The 25,383-nt window shown below is 35.8% G+C and overlaps 1 long non-coding RNA gene across 5 annotated transcripts in view; it reads right to left on the reverse strand.

The window, feature by feature from the left end:
- LOC139008750 (uncharacterized) overlaps positions 1-25,383 on the reverse strand; it is a 125,926-nt gene that overhangs the window by 51,299 nt on the left and 49,244 nt on the right. For 4 of the 5 annotated variants that reach the window (XR_011471206.1, XR_011471209.1, XR_011471207.1 and 1 more), the window contains one exon: positions 19,207-19,359. The exons of the other annotated variant lie outside the window; for it this stretch is intronic. This is a non-coding gene — a long non-coding RNA (uncharacterized lncRNA). The remainder of the gene's footprint in view (positions 1-19,206; positions 19,360-25,383) is intronic. 5 annotated transcript variants of the gene reach the window in all.

A 25,383-nucleotide genomic window follows, 5' to 3' on the forward strand; every position in this document is an offset into this window, starting at 1 on the left:
CACATTACAGAATGAAGCAAAGAACTACATGATCATCTCAATACATGCAGAAGGAGCATTTCACACCCTCTCATGATATTAACACTCACAAACAAGATAGAATGGAATTTTCTTAACATGATAAAAGATATTTATGAAAAACCAGCAGTTAGCACCATACTCAATAGTGAAAGAATTAAAGCTTTCCCTAAGTCAACAAGAAAAGAATGTCCATTTTGAACTCTGATACTCAACACTGTAGGAAGTTCTAGACAGAGCAATTTGTCAAGAAAAATATAAAATATACCCAAATTGATGATGCTTTTTAGGAGTAGAAAGAAGTAAAACTATATTTGCAGGTAACATAACTCCATATATACAAAATCCTGTAGAATCCGCACAAAAACTACTAGAACTAAAAAGTGAATTCAGTAAAGTTGTAGAATAGAAGATCAACACACACAAGTCAGTTGTGTTTACAGCAGCAATAAACAATCTGAAGAGGAAATTAAGAAAACAATTCAATTCACAACAGCTTTCAAATGAATAAAATGCCAGGGAATAAATTTAACCAAGAAGGTGAAAGACATTTGTTGAAAACTACAAAACATGGCGGAAAGAAATTTAAAAAGACCTAAGTAACTGGAAATGTATTCCATGTTCATGAACTGAAGACTTAATATTAAGATAACAATACTTCACAAAGTGAACTACAGTTCTTTAAATTTACATGGAATTGCAAGGGACCTCAAATAGCCAAAACAATATTGAAAAACTAAAACACAATTGGAAGACCCACTTTTCCCATTTTAAAAATTAATACAAAGCTACAGTAACCAAAACAGTGTGATACTGGCATTAAGATAGATATAGACCAACAGAATAGAATTGAGAGTCCAGAAATAAGCCAAATCTATGACTTTGGTTTTTTACAAGATCATTCAACAGGAAATAAGCATTTCTTCAACAAATGGTGTAGGAGCAAATAGATAACCACATACAAATAATTAAGTTGAATCTGTATCTTATTTCTTATATAATATTAATTTAAAATAAATTAATGGCCTAAATACAGGAGATTATAAAACTGTCAGAAGAAAATACAGAAGTAATTTTAACGTCAGATTTGGCAATGAATTCTTAGATATGACACCAAAAGCATGAGCAATAAGTCAAAATAGACAAACTGGACTTCATAATTAAAATCATTTGTACATCAAAGAACATTATCAAGAATGTGAAGGAACAAGCTAGAGAATGGAAGAAAATATTTTCAAGTCATATACCTGATAAAAGATTAATATTCAGAATATAGAAAGAACCCTGACAACACAACAAATAGACAACCCAAATAAAAAATGGGCAAAGCACTTGAATAGACATTCCTCCAGAGATTATATATAGCCAAACAAGCACATTAAAAGATTTCAACTTCATTGATATTTAAGAAAATGCACAAGGAGAAAACACTTCTCATCCACTAAGGAAGTGTTAATCAAAAAATAATTATTGGCAAGGATACAGAGAAATAGGAACCCTTGTACATCACTAGTAGGCATGTAAAATAGTACAGCTGCTGTGGAAAACAAACAAACTATTCCTCAAAAAGTTAAACACAGAATTACAATATAACTCAGAAATTCTGCTCCTAGGTATATGGCTAAGAGAAATGAAAACATATGTCCACACAGAAGCTTGTACATGAATGTTTATAGTAGCATTATTCATAATAGCCAAAAGATAGAAACAGCCCAAGTGCTCATCAGTGGATAAATGGATAAACAAATTGGGGTTGTATGTATTGTCTTTGTGTATACAAAAGAGTGAGAACCTCTTCAAAAATTCTAAGATGTGAGCCTTAAAAGTGCACTATTTCTATAATGAAATGTAAATGTTTACAGACTTTTCACCAAGAGCCAAGAGAACCTAGGCCTGCTCAAGAACATGTAATGGAGATAAGTTAAGGCTCCTAATACCTACCCTTTTATTCTATTTGGAAATAATAATTTATTCACAAAGTTATCAATCTTTAACATTAACTTTTAAGAAAAAATAAATTTAAATAATTTTATTTAAGAGAAATTTATTTAAGAGAAAATAAAAACACTACTTACTCAATTAATTATAAATTATTCTGGAAATGTTCTCAAGCAATTTTTCTGAAAGTATTTTACAACATTAAAATCGGAAAAATAATGTTTTTTGGATATTATAAACTAAATACAGTATACAATTCTAAAAACTATTGTAGAATATAGATAGCATTATTGCTAAACATTGTGCATATGATCTGAACAGAAAGAAGAAACTCAATATCCACATGCTAAAAGACCAGGAGAAAAAAATGAATTATTTCTCCAAGACTAAACATCTATTTTTTTAAAATGTATTTTATTGATTTTTTACAGAGAGGAAGGGAGCGAGATAGAGAGTTAGAAACATCGATGAGAGAGAAACATCGATCAGCTGCCTCCTGCACACTCCCTACTGGAGATGTGCCTGCAACCAAGGTACATGCCCTTGACCGGAATCAAACCTGGGACCTTTCAGTCCGCAGGCCGACGCTCTATCCACTGAGCCAAACCGGTTATGGCTAAATATCTATTTTTTACATATTATTAGGTATCCCCAAAAGTTAATAAAATCAAAGTGAAACAAAAAGAAACTCTAAATTCCTTTATATAAAATAAACACAAAACCCACATTTCATCTTTGTCTTTATGTAAATAATTAGCAACACATTCTGTTTATGTCTTGCTTTGATCAAGCAGGCTTGTCTATGAGAAAAATAAACTGCTGTTGTTAATGCTAGCTAAGCCCATCCTATAAATTCTAGAATCCAGGGAAAATACACTTTGCAAGAAATCTACTTAAGGAATTCAGAATTGGGCAAAAGTAAACTTGATTTGGGGTGATGAACACACAATGTAATATACAGATGAGGTATTATAGAATTGTATACTTGAAACCTGTATAATCTTATTAACCAATGTCACCCCAATGAATTCAATTAAAAAATTATTTAAGTTATAACAACAACAAAAGGAGAAATCAGAATTGGAAACATGGCATGGGTTGGCCCTTGTAGAAAGAACCCCCACCTCTTTGTCAGAATTGCTTTTATTCATTACTTTGGCTGTTATCTTCTTCTCTCTCTACTCTGTCTCCCTACCTGAGTATTCTGAAATAGTTAGGCATCTTCTTTTAACACATGCATTATGGAAACTATTTGCTCTGTTGAATAGGTAAATATGTTTTCTACATTTATTTGTTCATAAGTTAAAAACAGAAATACAAGGTGATTTTCAAGTCTTTCTGGCTTTGCCATATAGAGTAATTGTTCCCAGGCATTATTAATTTACACACCATGACTTTTGTGATATTTTTCTCTTGTTTGTTCTTGTTAACTGAATATTCATTTTTGTTATCTCAAAGCACAATAACTTGTTTCCTAATTCTAATTCAAGATTCCTGGGTGCATGATAAAGAGACAGTCAACTCCCTTGCCAGAAAAAAAATATATTATATGCAGGTACATGGGTCACTTTCTAAGTGTTTGCTTTAGTTAGCTTCCTCTTTACTGTAAAAACACGTATCTGCACTAAATGGTACAGATTTTCAATAAGGCTGTTTACATACTACATGAGAAAAAATCCAATGACTCTGAAATAGTCTGCCCAAAGAATGGACTTCTAAAATATATCCCTTTCTTAAATGTTTGTAATACATTCAGTAGAGTACTTTTTTAAAGAGATATTCTTTCACATGCTTCAGTGATTAGTAGTAACTTTAGTCATTCCCATAGACTGTGGTAGATACCAAATAACTCAAAAGCCCAGTTTTCTGGTTGAGTTTCTATTAATGCAAAGTGTAGGATGTGCATGAACAATGATGAAGCAGGAAATGACTTGGATAGCAATGGAGATATTATGCTGTATTTGTTTAAGTTGCTGTGTGAAATGCAAACCTTCCCACTTCCCTCATCACCAGAGCTGTAATTAAAACTCTGGCTCCCTGAAACCAAATATAAAGTTGTGTTCTCTTCACCAACCTGTCAATCTTTCAACTCATTGGTTTGCAAGATCTGGGCAAAGACAGGCTCCTATTTTAAAAATGTGGGTGAAAGATCCTACTTTGGCAAATTCAATTAGATGAAAAATTAAGCCTTCTCTCTTAGTTCCACATCACTATGGAACAGTGACAACTACAGGGCCTTCAACTGTTATCTTGTTGAACACTGTTTTTATTTATTATTTTTTAATCCTCACCCAAGGATATGGATTAATTGATTTGAGAGAGAGAGAGAGAGAGAGAGAGAGAAAAGAAATGAGAAAGAAAAAGGGAGAGAGAGAAACATCCAACCATTGCCTCCCACATGCACCCTGACTGGGATCTATCCTGCAGCCTTTTGGTGCATAGAACAACGCTACAACCAACTGAACCACCAGGCCAGGGCAACACTGTTTATACTTATTAATTTTGATGTGTGTTTTATTGTCTCAACCTATAAACTCATATTTAAATGTATATATACTATACTCAAGTATATTCAATGTAATACATATTTATAAATCTAAGTTGATGTAATTTTGACAGAGATGACATCATGAATGTAACAAATATCATAGCCCGAAATATCAGAAAAATTCCACATTAAGATTTTCATTTGCCCTGGCCAATGTGGGTAAGTTAGTTGGAGCATCGTCCTGTGCACCAAAAGATTGCCAGTTCAATTTCTGGTCAGTGCACATACCTAGGTTGCAAGTTTGATCTCCAGTAGGGGCATGTACAGGAGGCAATGGGTTGATGTTTCTCTCATACATTGATCTCTCTCTCTCTCTCGCTCTCTCTCTCTCAAATCCATAAACCATGTCTTCAGGTGAGGATTTAAAAAAAAATAAAAGATTCTCATTAGCTTTACCATCTTCCTCATGTTTTCACTAAACATGTCAGTAAATAGCTACACTGCATGATCTCTCATAATTTGAATCAAGGTTCAATTAGAAAACATTTCACCTTTTATTTAATTGATTTCAGAGTAAGGGAAAGGGAAAGATAGACACATTAATGAGAGAGAATCATCGATTGGCTACTTCCTCCCCACTGGGGGCCGAGCCCACAACCGGGCATGTGTCCTGACCAGAATCAAACTGTGACCTCTTGGTTCATAGGTCAAGCACTAGGCCATACCAACAGGGTAAAACATTTCACTTTTAAGTTTGCTAAACAACGCACAGCTTTCAATGGCATGTATGCCATTTTTGCACTTAAATTTTCTGTGCTCTTTTTTTAAAATAACTGAAGAAGTATGCTTTGAAGTTTCTTTAAAAATAATTTATAGCAAAAAAATCATAATAATAATATCTTTGGGGCTATCCTGAAAATTAACTTCCCTTGGAGCCACTCAAAGTAGTCTAAAAGAAGATTTAATACTCTTTCTTGTATTACTTTTCTCTCTGGTTAAAATATTATATATAATGAGTTAAAAGCTAACAAAAACAAGTAGGAATGAAATTACTATTAATTGTGATGACTTAAGAAACTCAAAATGATTAAAACAATTTTTCTCATACTTTTTAAAAATTCTTACCAATGCTTAAAGTTACAAGTAAATGTATCTTGGGGGAAAAAAAGAATTTTTCCAAAAGCTACAGATCTCTTTAAGGAATCTGTAGATTTAACTATGACATATATTTCTAAGCTATTTACTACATATTAATATTGCCTCCATATTTTAACTTGAAAAAAAATGCATAGCAAAAAATCTATCTGGAATATATGAAATACAAAAGTTCCTTTAGGTGGCATGCCAGTAGCAGATGCAGTTTAGTGAAACACCTGCCCTGCACAAAGAGGAGTACAAGTGAAACAAACATTATAAATCAAACAGAAATGAATGTCATTGGATAAGGGCTCTTCAAAGACAAAAATATATCCTAAATCAAGAATCTTAAGTGCCCTCGGCGGTCCCGGATCTGTCTCTTGCTTCAACAGTGTTTGGACGGAACAGACCCAGGGACACCCCTTCTTCCAGCCTCTGACCACTCTACAGCATCATATCCAGTCACCACCTTCAGAACCAGCTCTGGGATCAGCCAACACACCGGTTCTCTACCTTAACTCCTTATTACACAACAGCCATGAGCTCTCAAATTCATCAGAATTATTCCACCGAGGTGGAGGCTGCAGTCGACCACCTGGCCACTGGGCACCTGCGGGCCTTCCACACCTACCTCTCTCTGGGCTTCTATTTCACCCCAAAGATGTGGCTCTCGAGGGCGTGGGCCACTTCTTCACAGAGTTGGCGGGGAAGCACGAGGGCACGGAGCGTCTCTTAAAGTTGCAAAACCAGCACAATGGTCACATTCTCTTCCAGGACATGCTGAAGCCTCCCCAAGATGAGTGGGCAAAACTCAGGACGCCATGGAAGCTGGTCTGGCCTTGGAGAGGGACCTGAACCAGGCCCTTGTGGAGCTACAGGACCTGGGTTCTACCTGCACAGACCCTCGTCTCTGTGACTTCCTGGAGAACCACTTCCGGGACGAGGGGGTGAAACTCATCAAGAAGATGGGCTACACCTGACTCACCTCCACAGGCTGGCCGGACCCAGGCTGGGCTGAGTATCTCTTCGAAAGGCTCACCCTCAAGCAGGACTAGGAGCCTGTGGAGCCCAGAGGCCTTTGAGGGGCCCCTCTGCATCCCCTAGTGTTTGGCTTTTGCCTGAGCCTCTCCCCAAAACTACTAGCTATTTCTTAACCACCCTGAAGCCCTCTCCCATGCATTGGACCAACTGAAAACAATAATGTTTTTTCCAGAAAAAAAAAAGAATCTACACTAATATCCACAAATTATACTTAGGTAATTTTTATCTATTTTACTAAAAAGATAGTGTTATTGTCTAAAAGCCTTGTGACTATATATATATTGCCCTTTAGGAGGGAGCACTAAGATTAATTGACCTGTGTTTCCTACACAAGTTTTTCTTTGATTAAGAAAAAGGTGAAAAAAAGAGGAAAATAAGCAAGACGAAGAGGAGAAAAAGGAAGAGAATGTATGGGAAAGCACTCTAAAATAACTATTGCAGAAGATCAATAATATTTTCAAGTGAAAGAAAGGGGAAAAGGTTTAGTAGAAAATAAAATAATTTCAGTTATAAGATATATCTTATAAAATTGTTTCATATGTGTGAATGTATGTGTGTGTTCCTTCAACCAGCTAATTATAGAAAAGGGATGACAAACATGGGTGACAGAAATAAATGCTGTTGATCTACTTCTGGCAACATGACAAAGTGAACTGTTCCTGCTCCAAACAAAGAAATGCTGGATAAAATACATACCAAAAATTAATACATAGCTTAGAAATACCCAGGCTCCAGAAACAAAGAGAGAACTCAATCCCAGAGTTACAAGAGTAGCTGACAGCATGACAATTTAGGAAACTCTACAGAGCAGAAACAGGAACTAAGCTAGTTAGCTGAGGTGTAATGTCTGTATGTAGGGACAGAATATATGGTTTGGGGCCCACATAAGTAGGAGAGTTAGAATGAAATAACCGAGATACTGGAGTAAAAGGTTCAGAAAATCAAAAGATTGTTTATTCCATAAAAAGAAATATTAAAAGACTGGTCAGTTTGGCTCAGTGGTTGAGCCTCGACCTATGAACCAGTCAGGGCACATGCCTGGTAGGGGGCATGCAGGAGGCAGCTAAACAATGATTCTCTCTCATCATTGATGTTTCTATCTCTCCTTTTCCCTTCCTTCTGAAATCAATAAAAATATTTTGTTAAAATAACTATTAAAAATAAAAACAGAATCTCTTCTCACAGCTCAGGAGAGCAGCAAGGAAGCTGGTTCTCTGCCCAAAGCTCTAGGTAGGAAAAAAGTTTCCCATGAAAGAGTAAAACCTAAAGATAGGATTAGGGTCCAAATTTACATTATATGCATCGTATGGTAATCCCATACCAGATAAAAAAACAGATCCTAAGAAGGAATTTTTAGATACTATTATGGTATGATTTCCAGAAAATATTATTAAATGAAAAGAGCTGTGTGACAAACAATGTGAATAGTATGCATGTGTTTAAGAAAGAAAATACAAATATATAAACACACTAGTGGCCCAGTGCACAAAATTCATGCATGGGGAGGGGGGTGTCCCTCAGCCCGGTCTGCACCCTCTCCAATCTGGGACCCCTCGGGGGATGTCCAACTGCTGGTTTAGGCACAATCCCATGGACATCCCTCTCACAATCCGGGACCACTGGTTCTTAACTGCTCACCTGCCCGCTGCCTGCCTGATCACCCTTAACCACTCTGCCTGCCAGCCTGCTTGCCCCCAACTGTCCCCCCTGCTGACCTGATTGCCCTAACCGCCTCTGCCCCGGCCCCACCAACATGGCTTTGTCCAGAGGACGTCCAGAAGGTCTCCTGGAAGGTCTCTCGGACTAATTAGCATATTACCCTTTTATTAGTATAGATAGTTGGCTCCATTTAAAAATAAACAAAGGGGAGATCAATCAAAAGCTAATTAAATTACTGCCTCTGGGAAAGAGAGTAAAGGATAGAAGGGAGAATAACAGAAGCTAGACTTCTCTAAATTTATCTTTTTTTTAGATATGACTTTAAAATAAGGTAAATATCTAACATAATTATAAAACAAAATTGAATCAAGAATTTAAAAAGCAATTTCTAAAAAGTGAAAGTAAAATGAAACAAACAAATCTATGTATCGAGTTGATGGCCTAAAAACACTGAGAGTAATAATTTCAAGTTACTTCAGAATAGAGTAATTGTATTGTAAATACTTAGTGGGATTCACTTCTAGGAATATATCCTAAGAAACCTGAAACACCAATCAGAAAGAATGTATGCACCCTGTTGTTCATCACAGTGCAATTTACAATCGCTAAGATCTGAAAACAGCCTAAGTGCCCATCAGTAGATGAGTGGATAAAAAGCTATGGTTCGTTTATATCATGGAATACTATGCAGGAGTAAAAAAGAAAGATATCTTACCCTTTGAGACAGCATGGAGGGACCTGGAGAATATTATGGTAAGCTAAATAAGCCAGTCAGAGAAAGACAAGTATCACATGATCTCACGCATATGTGGAATCTCATGAACAAAATAAACTGATGAACAAAATAGATCTAGAAACATAGAAGCATGGAACAGACTGTTGAATCTCAGAGGGAAAGTGAGGGGTGAGGGAGTGGCGGGGAGTGAGGTGGTGAAGAGATCAACCAAAGAACTTGTATGCATATAGGCATAGCCCATGGACACAGGCAATAGTGTGTTGAAGGCCTGGGGCGGGGGGCCGAGTGGGCTAGAAGGGGTCAATGAGGAAAACAGAGGGACATATGTAATATTTTCAACAATAAAGATTTTTTAAAAATACTTTAGTGGGATATACAACAAAGACCAAAAGAGCTGCAAAGAAATTTTAAACAATTTCAGTAACCATATTATTAGTAATGGCATTGGTGTTGTTACACTGATATTAATATACAGAGAGCAAATAATTGTATTAATATCACTAGGAACCAACTTTTTCAGCATAAGAAAAAAAAAATCACAAAACCAAAAGAAGTAAAATCCCCATATCCCAAATTTGAATTGAAAATATCAGGATAAACTCAAAGTATTTTTTCATTTTAAAAAAAAGTTCATATTTCCTAGATGTTCATATTTTCATTGAAAAAAAACTAGAAACAATGACAAATCCAAGGCACTGAGCACCTCATAATCCAGATTGTGGTCTCTAAATATCATTTTTGCACTAAAAAGTACTAGGATTGCATAGAAAAACAGCTGGATTTAGATCTGGGGCAAGAAACATAAAATGAGCCTGAAATATCTTGCTGTACCAGAAAACAAGGAATCAAGGGTGAATAGATGGTGTTGTATCACAATGCTCAGTAGCTAACTTGAGGTGGCAAAAGATGGGACAATTTTAGGGAAAAGATTTCTATTTCAATGTATTAAAATATTAAATATGTTTAATATCCACATGTTCATAACAATAAAAACTCATACTTGTCTTTGGAGTATGCTAAGGGACCAATGTATTATCCTTAATACTGAAAATAAAAGGAATTCTGAAGTAAAAGAAAGAATCTTGCATTTTTTTCCCCTACCTTTTATTAACTGTACTTCAGAGTAAATGAATAGTTGGTGAGGGCAAATTCTTATTTACAGAAATATTACAGCTAATAAGTGAAAAAGAAAGTTAGATTTTACAAATCTAAATGGCATGACGAATCAACAATTGCTAAAATCATTAGGTTAATAGCCGATGGGGAACTTTATAATGCCTATATCAGGCTGATAACACCTGAACCTTCTAATCAAACTTAACATCACACCCACATAAAAAAAAGAGCAACCAGATGATATCTGCTTCCTGATAAGATGCAATAGAAAGTATACAACACCATCAATGAAATATTCTTGTCAAAAAAAAAAAAAATCAAGCTTGTGTAAGCCTATAGACCTAACTACTGGTTTACAGGAAACAGAGGAGACAGAGTAACGTATTTACCACCTAGCGTGCAGTTAGCAAAGCCCTGAATGTGGCTGTGCAAGAGAGAGTTACAGGGCAGGCCTGAAACTGCTGTCCTGAGAAAAATCCTGTTTGCAAGGCCGGACCTTGACTGGTGTCTGGGAACGTGGATTTCAGCAGGGTTCCCACCATTCTAGGAACTGATAAGAGTGCTCAGTGTGCCACTTTCCTTCTGAGAGCCTGGAATTTGGGTGCCGAGGATGCCTAAGTAACCTGTTGTTACCTCACAAATATATTACATAAAATCTTCAACGATGAACTGTGTGGAGAATGCGGTCGATGCTGAGCACCTGCTTTCCGTCCTAGAGTCTGGAATTTGGGTGCTAAGGATGCCTATGTAACCAGCCTCCAATAAAAACCTTGGGCACTCAGTCTCCAGTCAGCTTCCCTTTTAAACATCTCACATGTGCTGTCACAACTCGTTCCTGAGGAAATTAGATACATCCTGTGTGACTCCTCTAGGAAAAGACTCCTAAGAGGCTTGTGCCAGGTTTCCTGCTGACTTGGCCCCCTTTCGCCTTGTCCCTTTTCTGACATCGCTTTGTATGCTTTTGCTATAATAAATCATAGCCATGAGTCCAACTATCTGATAAATGCTGTGAGTCCTCCTAGTGAATCACTGAAACTCGAGGTGGTCTTCGGAAACCCAAACACAGTGGAAACTTTTCAGATTAATAAGCTGATTTCTTCAACAAATAAATTGCACAATGAAAAATGAGGGAAACCCTATAAATTGCAATTCAAAAACCGTAAAACTTAAAAGAAATTTAAATAAACTTCCAAGTAATTGTTGTACACCTCTGTGGCATTTATACTCTTGACGTCATTTAAATTTAAAACTGCACTAATACTTTCGGAATATTTTGTGTAAGTAACCTAAATTTGACTCAAGAAGAGTATCAAAAACTGAATATATTCCTAAACATCAAAAAAGTTAAATCAGCAGTCAAATATCTATCCACAAGAAAGCACCAGGCCACAAGAAAACCTCTACTGAGGCAATTATACTTTATTGTCAGGCATAAATGGAAACACAAATGAATGGGAAGATAAACCATGTGGGTGGATGGGAAAACTAAATTTCATAAAAATGTCTATTCTCACTAAATTACTCTCTAAATTCAATTCCAATAAAAATCCCAGGAGGATTGTTAACAGAACTTAATACCATAATCCTATAATTCACATAGGAGAGAAAAGACTGAAAACAGAATGATTTTGAAAAAGATGAACAAGGTGGGATGATTTACCCTAACAGTCATCATCATATCATAAAGCTCTAATAATTTAGATGGTGTGATACTGACACAGAGATCAAAAAATCAACTGCACAGAATAGAAAACCCACCCATATATAGCAATTTGGTAGATTAAAAATGGCAATATAAATCAGTGAGGAGAAGAGAAATTATTCAAAAATTGATGCTTAGAAAATTAGTAATACTTATGGGGAAAATTAGATCACTGTCTCATAATATAAATCCCAGGTAGATTTAGAAAACCTAAATCTAGAAAGCAAAATTATAAAACTTTTAGAAGGAAAAGCAGGAAATGAACCATATGGCAGCAAAATAAGCAAAGCTTGCTTAAGCAGGACCTAAAAAAGTACAAGCATTAAAGGGAAAGGCTGAAAATTTTTACACAATAAATTTTTAAATTTCTAGGCATCAAGACACTATAAACAAGTAAAAAATACAAGCCACAAAATAGGACAAATTTATAATGCATCACCAAAAATGAATTATTAAGAACTCCTAAATCAAAAAGAAAAATAATTTTTAAAAAAATAATGTGAATAGACTATTCACAGAAAAGGAAATCCAAATGACCAATAAACATATGAAAAGCTGTTCGTCTTCACTAAATATCAGTAAAATTAAAATTAAAATTTAATAACATATGACACTCTAGTCTAATAATATTAAGTATCAGCAAGGATGCGAAGAAAGAAAATCTTACATACTATTAGTTGAAGCTTAAATTGGTATATCTACTTTAAGGAATTATTTGGTCACATCACGTAAAGTTAAAAATGATTACAACCAACAAATGCATACCCTAAAGAAACTTCACACATGTGTGTATAAAAACAAGCATAACCCTACTACCTACAGCATTATTTTAACATTTAAAAGTAGAAAATAGCCTAAATGTCCACAAATTAGTGTGTCATTGTAGATAAACCTCAAATATAATATGGAGTGGGAAAAGCTCCAGAATATGAATAGTGTGATACCATTAGTATGAAGTTTAAGAACATGCAAACTATGGTATACATCAGCACTTCTTCAATGATGAAAATGTCCAGTATAGTAGCCTAAACCACGTGGGGGTACTGAACATTTCTAATGTGGCTAGTGCTACTGAGAAACTAAATGTATTTTATTTTATACTAGAGGCCCGGTGCACGAGATTTGTGCACTCGGGGGCGGGTGGCGAGGGAGGTGTCCCTCAGCCCGGCCTGCGCCCTCTCACAGTCCGGGAGCCCTCGGGGGATGCCGTCAGTCAGACATCCTTAGCACTGCCACAGAGGCGGAGGTGGGAGCGCCACTGCTGCTGCACTCGCCAGCCATGAGCCATGAGCCCAGCTTCTGGCTGAGCGGCACTTCCCCTGTGGGAGGGCACTGACCATCAGGGGCAGCTCCTGCATTGAGCGTCTGCCCCCTGATGGTCAGTGTGCGTCATAGTGACCGGTTGTTCTGCTGTTCAGTTGATTTGCATATTACCCTTTTATTATATGAGATTTCAACTTTTATTTATTTATTTATTGGATTTTAACTAATTTAAATGTAAATAGCGAGATTTGACTAGTGACCACCATCCTAGCAGAACAGGTATATGCTATAATTTATGGGTACATACATACATAGAAATATGAAAACTTAGAGGAAGGAAACACACCAACTTCCAGATAGTGTCTGCCTCTGAAGAAGTGGAGTGGGCCGGAATGGGGTGTGAAGAAACTCAACAGTTTTTATTACCTTTTATTTCTTTAAAACAACAAAAACATATAAAGCAAACATGTCAAATCACAAACATTTGTTAAAATAAAATTAGTCTCTTTTTTTTTTCTTCCAGTATGTTTGGAAAATTTCTAATTTACTTTTTCTAATATTTCCAATTTTAAATGCTTTATTTTAGTTTCTTTGAAATAGTTACTAACTTTAATTTTTAAATAACTTTCTGAAAGTAAATAGTATTTAAACCTTTGTTATACCAGCAGAGCTAAACCCAGGGGATCAACTATCATATGTATAGTCTCAATAGATACACATAAAATTAAGTAAAACAGTCAAGAGAGCAAAACCTCTGATACAATATACTCATATAGCTCCTATCTTACACAATTTTTACAATTTATTTTCAAAAGTCCAGCACAGACATTTCAAAAATGTATTATTTTACTTAGATTCTAAATATAACAAATGGACCATGTGTTCATCTTATAAATTAGAACCATTAAAATATATTACATAAAACACTGAAAATAGCACTGCACCAGGAGCCAGGGCAGTTTACATTACGTTCCAGTTCCACTCCATATTACCTTTCTGTGTTCTATTCACGTAAGTTTCTTCATTTGTACAAGATGAACTAGAGTCTCTGAATTCAATGTCAATTTCTTAAGATGATATTTAAACTTTTAATCAAGTTTCATTTCTTTCTAAAAATACATACCTAGTAAGTTATTTAGAATAATCATTCCTCTATCAAAATGTCAAAGATCTACACACCAAAAATCCAAATTCCCTTAGTCCTACCTCTCGTTGTCCATAAAATAGAAAAAGAGAGAAGACAGTAAGTACATGCTCAGCTAGTTAGTGATCCATGGCCTTCAAAGAACCTCATTTTTCAGAGCAGGAACCTTTTCTACTGGGTGGATGATTCTCTTGTGGATATTCCAAGCTCCTCAACAGAAAATGCGATTCTCTATATAAGTTGCATCTTTGCTCACATGAATGTTTTTATCTCACAAAAATTTAAAACTTATACATAGTTCCAATGTATATTTGTACTTCATTTTATAAAAATACTGAAGATCTTTCTAAGAAGGAAAGGTAAATACAACGACTCTCATTTATAACATTAGCCAGAGATCTCAATTTATTCAGTGCTCTCCCCATGTTATAATGCATACAAAGAATGTGGAAGAATTGGGTCTCTCTATGCTATTCATCCACACAACTTTTAATTACATCATTACGGGTGTGACAGAAATGTCCAGATCAGAAGAGGGAAGTTTGACTCTTTATGATCTGTTCTGACTAAACTGTATGGCTGGTATTAAATGGTGAGACTTTGGGAAAATTTATTTTGGATATTGGTACAAATGGCGGGAAATGACGGTAATTATCTCTTACCTTTTAATTTTTTTGTGACAAAATTATTGAGACATTTCTGACTTCTATCATCTTTCATAAAATACGTATAGAACTGCCCTGGCCGGTGGTGCTCAGTGGTTAGCATTTGGGTTCTAAAATGAAGTAGTTGCTTTATACCTTCTTGCTAACTCTTTAAAGTATTGTACAGCTGCTAATGTATGTTTATACTGGCATTGCTGAGTGGGCCTTGGGGATACAAAATCTGATTTCAGAAAAAACAGAACTTAGTTCAAATAAAAGAACAACTCTCTCCAACTGATAAGGTTCTTACTAAAAGAAAACAAAACACTAAGTGAAAAACACACTGTGATATCCCCTGTTAATCCTCTACAATTCTCAAAACTTTTTTTTTCATTTATTTCTTTATTTCATTATATATAGGGTGTCCCAAAATTCACACAAGATTTGCAGTTCAATTCAATAGCAAATCTTGCGTGAATTTTGGGACACCCTATATTTCCATTTCACATTTTCTCCTATGGTGGCTAATTTTTGTTAGCTTATTTGTTTATTGTAGGTTTCAAAATGTAATCCTATTGTTTCAAAGTACATTGAATTAGATATTTAAAACCAAAAAAAAATTTTTTTCAGAAAATTATCACAAAGATCTCATCAGAAAGGGAAACAAATTTAGGAACTATGAAGTGGGTACTTTTCTTATCCTGGGTAATAAAAGGCTACATAATATGCAAATAGACCGAATGGCGGAACCACCGAACAACCAGTCACTATGACATGTTCTGACCACCAGGGGGCATGTGTGGAACATGGTGGGTGTCAGCAGCAGGCGGTAGAGCACAAAACATGGCAGGCATCGGCCATGACTAGATGGTGGAGCAGGTGAGTGGGGGCACCAGACCAAGGCGGCCAGTCGCTGTCATCAAGGTGAGCCTCTGGTGGTTACTGAAAATTATTTGCTCCTGCATGCCACAGTCCTGCCCAGTGCTTGCACCTGCTGCCAGCACCAGCCCTGCTTGCACCCACTGCCAGCGCCTGGCACCAGCCCTGATCACCCCTCAAGGCTTCTCCATCTCCCCCTGCTCCTGAGGGGCGATCAGGGCAGTAAGGAAAAAAAGAGCCCTGGCCATTTTGGCTCAGTGGATAGAGTGTCAACCTGCAGACTGAAGGGTCCTGGCTTCAATTCCAGTCAGGAACACATGCTCAGGTTGTGGGCTCGATCCCCAGTGGGGGGCCTATGGGGGCAGCCGATCAGTGATTCTCTCTCATCATTGATGTTTCTGTTTCTTGCTCCCTCTCCCTTCCTCTCTGAAATCAATAAAAAAAATAAAAATAAGGAAACATTCATTCAAATGACTTCTACAATATATTAACTTCTACAATATATTACAGGCATATTAACTTCTATATTATATTACAGGCATAAAATGACCTTTAAGTCTTGGGCTCATGAGAACAATCATTTTGTACTTATGATAAATATTAATAATGTTATACAGACCTACAATAGACTTAGTGTCTCTAGAACTGAGGTGGTGTAGACACAGTAGAAAGACCATTGAACTGTTCTTTTCTGATATGCTATTAAGTAGATGATTTACAATTTGTAGTATATTAAAAAATTATAATCCTGATTTTGTATTTGTATGGAACATTAGAGTTCAAAACATTTTCATGTAGATGATTTTTATATATGTTTTTATTGATTTTTTTTTTTTTTAGAGAGAGAGAGAGAGGAAAGGAGAGGTACAGATAGATAGACACGTCATTGGTCAGCTGCCTTCTACACAGTCCCCACCAGGGATCAAACCCACACCCGGGCATGTGCCCTGACCAGGAATCAAACCGGCAACCTCTTAGATCCAGGGTCGACCCTTAACCACTGAGCCACATCAGACGTGCTCATGTAGATTACTTTATTCAATCATCCCAATAACCCTCAAGGAGAATAAGATTTCCATTTTACACATGAGAAACAGAGACTCAAAAGGAGAAATTTTCCAAAGAGCACATAATTTCAGAAATGGGATATGAACCCAGATATTTTTATTGCAAGACAATACATTTGTTTTCATCTTTACTTCAGCTTCTTTATCTTTAAAATGAAAACCATTATATGTATATGATGCAGTTTTTCATTTATTCCTCGAGTATTTAGTATCAATTACATGACAGGCAAGATTAAATGACATGCATGAAAGTACATTGGATGCTGTATAAAAACCAAAACAAAACATCCACACACAAATGTAGGATGGTAACAGTAAAGAAACTTGGCTTAAAGGACATAAATACCAAAGTTGATCATTTAACCCACAGTTATTAAGTTTCTTTGGGCTCCCTATGATATGCATCTGAGAAATCACCCTGATACACCTGGTAGATAAATCTATTAAGGTAGATTAGAATAGTTTGGTAGACTATTAAAAATTTTTAATGAAACAAAATAACATTTTAGGATACTGAGAGGACCCTTAATTTTTATTTCTATACTGAATTTTGGTAATAACATACTTGATAGTTAATATCACATCCCCATCCTCTACTAAAACAATGCTATTTAGAGCCTCCTGTCTGTTGCTATTGCCCAGTAATTCTTAATTTTTGACATAGAGATACCCAACTCTATTACATTTGTGATCTTTTATAGGAAAGGACTCTACAACAGCTGTTACTACACATTTTGTTCAACATAACGCTTAAAATACAATACACTGTGGCTGAAAAAAATACACTAAAATAACATTAAGAAGTCTAAACTAGGAGAAAGAGTTTCTAGAATATTACTCATCTCTGATGACTAAGTACAAACTGACATTTCTCCTAGCCAAGATTTTTTTTTAAATCCTATTTATAGAATCAAAAACTGAGCATTACTGTACCTAAAATCTGACTGTTAAGAATCGGGGTTTTTAAGAACAAATTCATATTCACAATTATTTATAGTAATATATATGTCCTAATAAACTCCATATAAATCACATAGTTCAAAAAGGAAATGTGGTCTATCTATTTGGAAACAGAACTACCTACATACATATTATTATAATAGTTGCCACATTCTCAAAAACTAAAATTTGTTTATAATACTTCAACTTTTAACTGTTTATTTTTTCATGTTTTAAGGTTGGAAATAGATTTGTTTTGACTAGTCTCTACTTTTTTGTTAATGAACACTTCCATATTGTCCTATTTCTGAAGAATGAAAGCTACACGCAAAAAAAAAAAAAAAAAGTTGTTTAATTCACAACTTCATTTTCACATATTCACCACACTTAATTATCCAAGGGAAAATTTCTAGACAAGTAGACTAGTCATTAAAATTTTAATCAGATCAAACAAAAGTAATTTTATTGTATTACTATCCTCCTTTTCCATTCAACAAGAAGAAATTTACAAGTTCTACTGAAGAATTCCTTGATCTAAGTTAGAAAGTTTTCAATCTAGGGCCAGATTATCATTCTATGAACTTCAAAATTGTTTTCAAGAGTAACATAGTATATTCGTAAGTGGATTGGCACACACAGTGATGGAGACTCCTCCAATGAATCCCAGTAAATTCTCATCTTCCATCAAAAACAAAGGAAATTGTTTAAGTGAGCAAAATGTAGATCACAGTCATAGCTAAAACACAAGAATAACATAGTGCTCTCCCTCTGTGGCAAAATAAAGCTTCTACATATCCTTGGTTTAAAAAAGAACCTGTGATTTTTATACTTCTTTGACCAAAATAAGTATGTAAATTATAAAATTAAACATTTGGAAAAGTCACAGTACTTCATTAATAAACAGATGAAATGATAATACAGTTAGTTGACCCTTGAACAACATGGGTTTGAATTTTACAGGTCCACTTATAAAAGATTGTTTTCAGCATATGCTTAACTTTATGTTTTTCTTGTTTTCTAAAATTCAATATATTTTTAAATTATTTTAATTTTTTAATTACAGTTGACATACATACAATATTATATTATTTTCAGGTGCACATCCCAGTGATTAGACATTATGTAACTTACTAAGTGATCACCCCAATAAATCTAGTACCCATTTAACACTATACATAGTTATTACAATATTATTGACTATATTCCCTATGCTGTACTTTATATCCCCATGACTGTTCTGCAACTACTAATGTATACTTCTTAATCCCTTTACCTTTTTCACCCATCCCCCCCCAACACCATTCTCATCTGGCAACAGTCGAAATATTCTCTGTATCTATGTCTGTTTCTGCTCTGCTTATTCATTTATTTCATTTTTTAGATTCAACTGTTGATAGATATGCATGTATTGCCATTTTATTGTTTATACTTTTACCTTTTTCTTCTTCTTCTTAAAGAAGACCCTTTAACATTTCATGTAATACTGGTTTGGTGGTGATGAATTCCTTTAGCTTTTTCTTGTCTGGGAAGCTCTTTACATGCTCTCCAATTATAATGAGTACCCTGATATCAAAACCAGACAAGCACACTGCAAGAAAAGAAAATTACTGGCCAATATCCCTGATGAACATAGATGCAACAAAATATTAACAAACTGAATTCAACAATACATTAAAAGGGTCATACATTAAAAGGGTCATACACTACTATCAAGTGGGATTTATCCCAGAAATATGAAGATGGTTCAACAGCCACAAATCAATGTAACATACAACATTAACAAAATGAAAGATAAAATCATATAATCATCTTAACAGGTACAGAAAAAGCATATGAAAAAATTCAAAATCCATTCAAGATATTAAGGATACATACCTCAACATAATAAAGACTATATATGCAGGCCACACATAATAACATACTCAATGGTAAAAAATGAGAAGTTTTTCTCTAAGATCAGGAACAAGACAATCATACCCATTCTTATTCAACATAGTACTGGAAGTCATAGACGGAGCAACTAGCCAAGAACAAGAAGTAAAAGGTATTCAAATTGGAAAAGAAGAAGTAAAACTACCCCAATTTCCAAATGACATGATAATATATACAGAATACCCTAAAGACTCCACCAAAAAAAATTACAATTAATCAAAAAATTAAGTAAATTTGTAGGATACAGTATCAATATGTAAAAAATCAGTTGCATTTCTGTACACTAACAACAATCAGAAACTGAAATTAATAAAATAAACCCATTAAAAAGCACATCCAGAGGAGAGACCAAGATGGCGGCATAGGTAAACACCGGAGATTGCTGCCGCAAACAACCACTTCAAAAACACAACTAAAAGACGGAACGGACATCACCCAGAACCACAGGAAGGCTGGCTGAGGAGAGACTCTTCAACTAGAAGGAAAGAGAAGAGCATACCGAGGCTCAGAGGAGGCGCAGTGTGGAAAATACAAAGGTATGGAGGTGCGCGCGCGAAGGGGGCTGGTGGCTGAGGGCACGGTTGTTGTTTTCAATCAGGAGGGAGTCTCAGACTCTGAGCTCCAGATCCAGGCGAGTCTCTAGGGACTCAGACTCAAACGGGAGAGGCGGGATTGTCTGGCATCAGTTGGAACGTGAGGGCAGCTTTCTCTCCGAGGTTTGCAGCAGTTGCTGGGGTTCTGAGAAGCAGAGCCTCTGGGAACAGGACTGAGAGCAGCCATAACTGCTCCCTCCGCCCGCCCTGTTGACCCCGTGCAAACCGCCCCGCCCAAGCCCTGCGCAGAGCCATTTGCCGGATAGCCTCAGGCAAAGGCTAGATTAGCACCTCTCCAGAGGACAGAAGTTTTCCCAAGGCAGACACAGGTGATTCTCACAGCCAGTCGGCCTGGTGGTCAAATCCCTCTAGTATTAACTACAACAATCAAGGCTTAACTAGAACAAGACTGGCACAAAGACCACAAGGGGGTGCACCAAGAAAGCATAAAAAATGCGGAGACAAAGAAACATGACAGAAATGGAGGATATAGAGCTAAAAAACGCAATTTTGAGGGCTTGCAATAATGTGCTACAAGCTGCCAATAAACTTGATGAGAGCCCCACGAAATCTAATGAGACCCTTGATGCTGTGATAAAGAACCAACTAGAAATTAAGCATACACGTACTGAAATAAAGAATATTATACCCAATAGCAGACCAGAGGAGCGCAAGAATCAAGTCAAAGATTTGAAATGCGAAGAAGCAAAGAACACCCAACCGGAAAAGCAAAATGAAAAAAGAATCCGAAAATACGAAGATAGTGTAAGGAGCCTCTGGGACAGCTTCAAGTGTACAAACATCAGAATTATAGGGGTGCCAGAAGATGAGAGACAGCAAGATATTGAAAACCTATTTGAAGAAATAATGGCAGAAAACTTCCCCCACCTGGTGAAAGAAATGGACTTACAGGTCCAAGAAGCGCAGAGAACCCCAAACAAAAGGAATCCAAAGAGGACCACACCAAGACACATCATCATTAAAATGCCAAGAGCAAAAGACAAAGAGAGAATATTAAAAGCAGCAAGAGAAAGAGACTCAATTACCTACAAGGGAATACCCATATGACTGTCAGCTGATTTCTCAACAGAAACTTTGCAGGCCAGAAGGGAATGGCAAGAAATATTCAAAGTGATGACTATCAAGAACCTACAACCAAGATTACTTTATCCAGCAAAGCTATCATTCAGAATTGAAGGTCAGATAAAGAGCTTCACAGATAAGGAAAAGCTAAAGGAGTTCATCACCACTAAACCAGTATTATACGAAATGCTGAAAGGTATCCTTTAAGAAGAGGAAGAAGAAAAAGGTAAAGATACAAATTATGAACAACAAACATGCATCTATCAACAAGTGAATCTAAGAATCAAGTGAATAAATAATCTGATGTACAGAATGAACTGGTGATTATAATGAATCAGGGACATAGAAAGGACAAAAATCGTGCACCTATGGATGAGGACAGTGGGTGGGGAATGAGGGCGGAGGGTGGGGCGGGAACTGGGAGGAGGGGAGTTATGGGGGGAAAATAACGGAGGAACAAATGTAATCTGAACAATAAAGATTTAATTAAAAAAAAAAAAGAATAGCTAAGAATAAATTTAACGAAGGAGGTAAAAACTCTATACAACACTGAAAACTATAAGATCTTGATGAAAGAATTGAAGAAGACACAAAATGGAAACGTAGTGTGGGTTCATGGATTAGACGAATTACTATTGGTAAAATGTCCATACTACCCAAAGCAATCTACAGATTCAATAAGATCCCTATCAAAATCCCAACGGTACTTTTCCCAGAAATAGAAAAAAAAAAACATTTAAACTTTGAATGGAATCACAAAAGACCCTGAATAGCCAATGCAATCTTGAGAAAGGAGAACAAAGCCAGAGGTATCATGCTCCCTGATTTCAAACTACATTTCAAAGCTATAGTAACCAAAAGAGTATTGTATTGGCGCAAAAACAAACACATATATCAAAGGAACTGAATAGAGAGCCCAGAAACAAACCCATGTACCAGAAATATGACTTTCTATTTCCACCTGGGATCAGCTGGCTCTCTCCTATAGACCTTTAGAAAGTTCCCACTTGATGGACTCATTGGCCTAGTCTTTTTCTCTCATTCAAGGCAGAACCAAAGTAATATGTTTAATAGTAGTAAAAGTGGCAAAAGGACCAATGGAACAGAACAGAGAACCAAGAAATCAACCCAAGCCATTATGCTCAATTAATATTTGACAAAGGAGGCAAGAACATACAATGGAATCAAGACAGTCTCTTCAATAAATGGTGTTGGGAAAATTGGACAGATACATGCAAAAAAATGAAACTAGATCACCAACTTACACCATACATAAAAATAAACTCAAAATGGATAAAAGACTTAAAAGTAAGACAGGAAACCATAAAAATCTAAAAGAAGCATAGGCAGTGAAGTAGCAACATATGTCGTAGCAATATCTTTACCCATACATCGCTGAGGATAATGGAAACTACAAGAAAATAAACAAATGGAACTACAACAAAATAAAAAGCTTCTGCACAGCAAAAGAAACCATCAACAAAACAACAAGAGAGCCCACTACATGGGAGAACATATTTTCCAATGTTACATCTGATAAGGGTTTAATCTCCAAAATTTATACAGAATTCATACAACTTAACAAAAGGAAGATAAACAATACAATCAAAAAAATGGGCAAAGGACCTAAATAGACACTTTTCAAAAGAAGACATTCAGAAAGCCAAGAGACATATGAAAACATGCTCAAAGTCACTAATCATCCAAGAGATGCAAATCAAAATGACAATGAAGTACCATCTCACACCTGTCAGAATGGCTATCATCAACAAACGACAAGTGCTGGCGAGGATGCAGAGAAAAAGGAACCCTCATCACTGCTGGTGGGAATGCAGACTGGTGCAGCCACTATGGAGAACAGTATGGAGTTTCCTCAAAGAACTAAAAATGGAACTCCCATTTGACCCAGTGATCCCACTTCTGGGAATATATCCCAAAAAATCAGAAACACCAATCAGAAAGGATATATGCACCCCTATGTTCATAGCAGCACAATTTATAATAGCTAAGATTTGGGAACCCATCAGCAGGTGAGTGGATTAAAAAGCTGTGGCACATTCACACAATAAAATACAACGCTGCTGTAAAAAAGAAAGAATTCTTACCATTTGCAACAACATGGATGGACCTGGAGAGCAAATAAGCCAGTCAGAGAAAGACAAATATCACATGATCTCACTCATTTGTGGAATATAATGAACAACATAAAGTGATGAACAAAAATAGATCCAGAGACATAGAAGCATCAAACAGACCATCAAACCTCAGAGGAAAGGCAGGGAAGGGTGGGGGAGATGAGGTAAGAGATCAATCAAAGGACTTGTATCCATGCATATGAGCATGACCAATGGAAACAGACACTAGTGGGTGAAGGCATGAGCTGGGGAGCAGGAGAGGGCAGGGAGAGGTCAGTGTAAGGAAAAGGAGACATGTAAAACTTTCAACAACAAAGAATTAAAAAAATAGAGAGATCATGAAAAAAAAAGAGTGGCAAAGGAAATGGACAAACAAGGGGATATGATGCTAACTGCCCTTTGAATATGGGTTCATGGCATCTTTCATACCTCAAGATCCCGATTTACTTTCTCCCTAACATTGTAATTCACTGAAGAAAAAAAAAGACAGAAATACCAAGTTTTATAGCAAGTCAGAGAGTTCTTCAATCCTAGAAACAATATTTGGCCAGATACAATATAGTTTGGATCTGGGAAAACCTTAAAAATTGAGTTCTAGCCTTCATTTTATATATAAGAAAACAGATTCAAAGAGGCTCAGTGACTTAGCCAGGGTTAATTTTCTTAAGTTTAATTCTTAAAAAGAAAAAAAATATTTTTCAAGTTTTTCTTTAACAATTTTTGTATGAGAGAAGAAAGTAAAGATCTGCCCAAACTTTTAAAATACAATCTTTTAAAAGTTGCCATTTTCTAATTTGTTCAACGCAGTCTGGTTAGAAGTCAATAAATAAAAGAAAATGAACTTGTCATTCTGTTTAATTAAAAAAAAAAACAGAAGAGAACTTTGTTTATCAACAATATAATAACGTATACTCGCAGCAGTTTTCTTGAAACCAAGAAATTCAAAGAAAGGAAAACAATGGCAAATGACTTCCCAAACTTCAGGGAAATATTTTTCTTTTAGAGTTAGTTTTCTGAAGCAAGTAGATAAAGACAAGACCACCTGTGAATTAATATAGTCTCAGAAAATTCTGTTTGAAAAATAAATGTGTTTGTTTTATTGTTCTACACACACAAAAAAAAAGAAATCAGACTTTATGAAACACACTGGAAAGTCCCATCCTTTCCATGCCTATCCTTATTAGTACAATAAAGAAATGAAAGCCAAGATATCACTGGCTATGATCCAAACTGCATGCTTTGGTTCCCGCTAGGACTTACACTAAATTTCTTATGAACTATTCTATTTTCCATTTAGCTGAGTGATTTCTTATAATTGCTACTACCCCAAAGAATTGTATTTATAGTTAAATAGCCTATGGCTCATACTTTGTGTTTGGGAAAGACTTTTTTGCCCTCGTTTCACTGTTTCTTTCCCTACCTTTTCTAACCTAAAGTGTCCCAAAACTTTATTAACAAATATTTCAAATCCAAGGATGAAAATATACCAAAATTAACCACAATAGAAGTTCTAACTCTGTCATAGTTAGATAAAACAGACTGGTAATGCAGACAAATATGATAGCCAAGGAACTAAAGAAGACTCTTTAAGCCAAGTTTTAATGCCAGAGAAGGTAAATCTAACATTCGCTTTTATTATTATTCCTAGAATGAATCCCTACTCTAAGCAAGAATAACAACAGCAGTAAATCTAAAAGGAGACAAGAAATCTTGAGAAAGCCTAATTATATCTTTTTTTCTTCATAATACACAGCAAATCTTAACACTCAATAGATAACATACACTCAGAGAAGAGCTCATTAATTAAAATATCACACTAGCTGCTTAAAGGCTGCCTCTGCCTCTGGTGATTTAAGTGGAACAGGCATA

Source organism: Myotis yumanensis, unplaced genomic scaffold (assembly GCF_028538775.1).
Source record: "Myotis yumanensis isolate MYYU_CA2020_CCGP unplaced genomic scaffold, mMyoYum1.0.hap1 SCAF_4, whole genome shotgun sequence".
Classification (NCBI taxonomy): Eukaryota; Metazoa; Chordata; class Mammalia; order Chiroptera; family Vespertilionidae; genus Myotis; species Myotis yumanensis.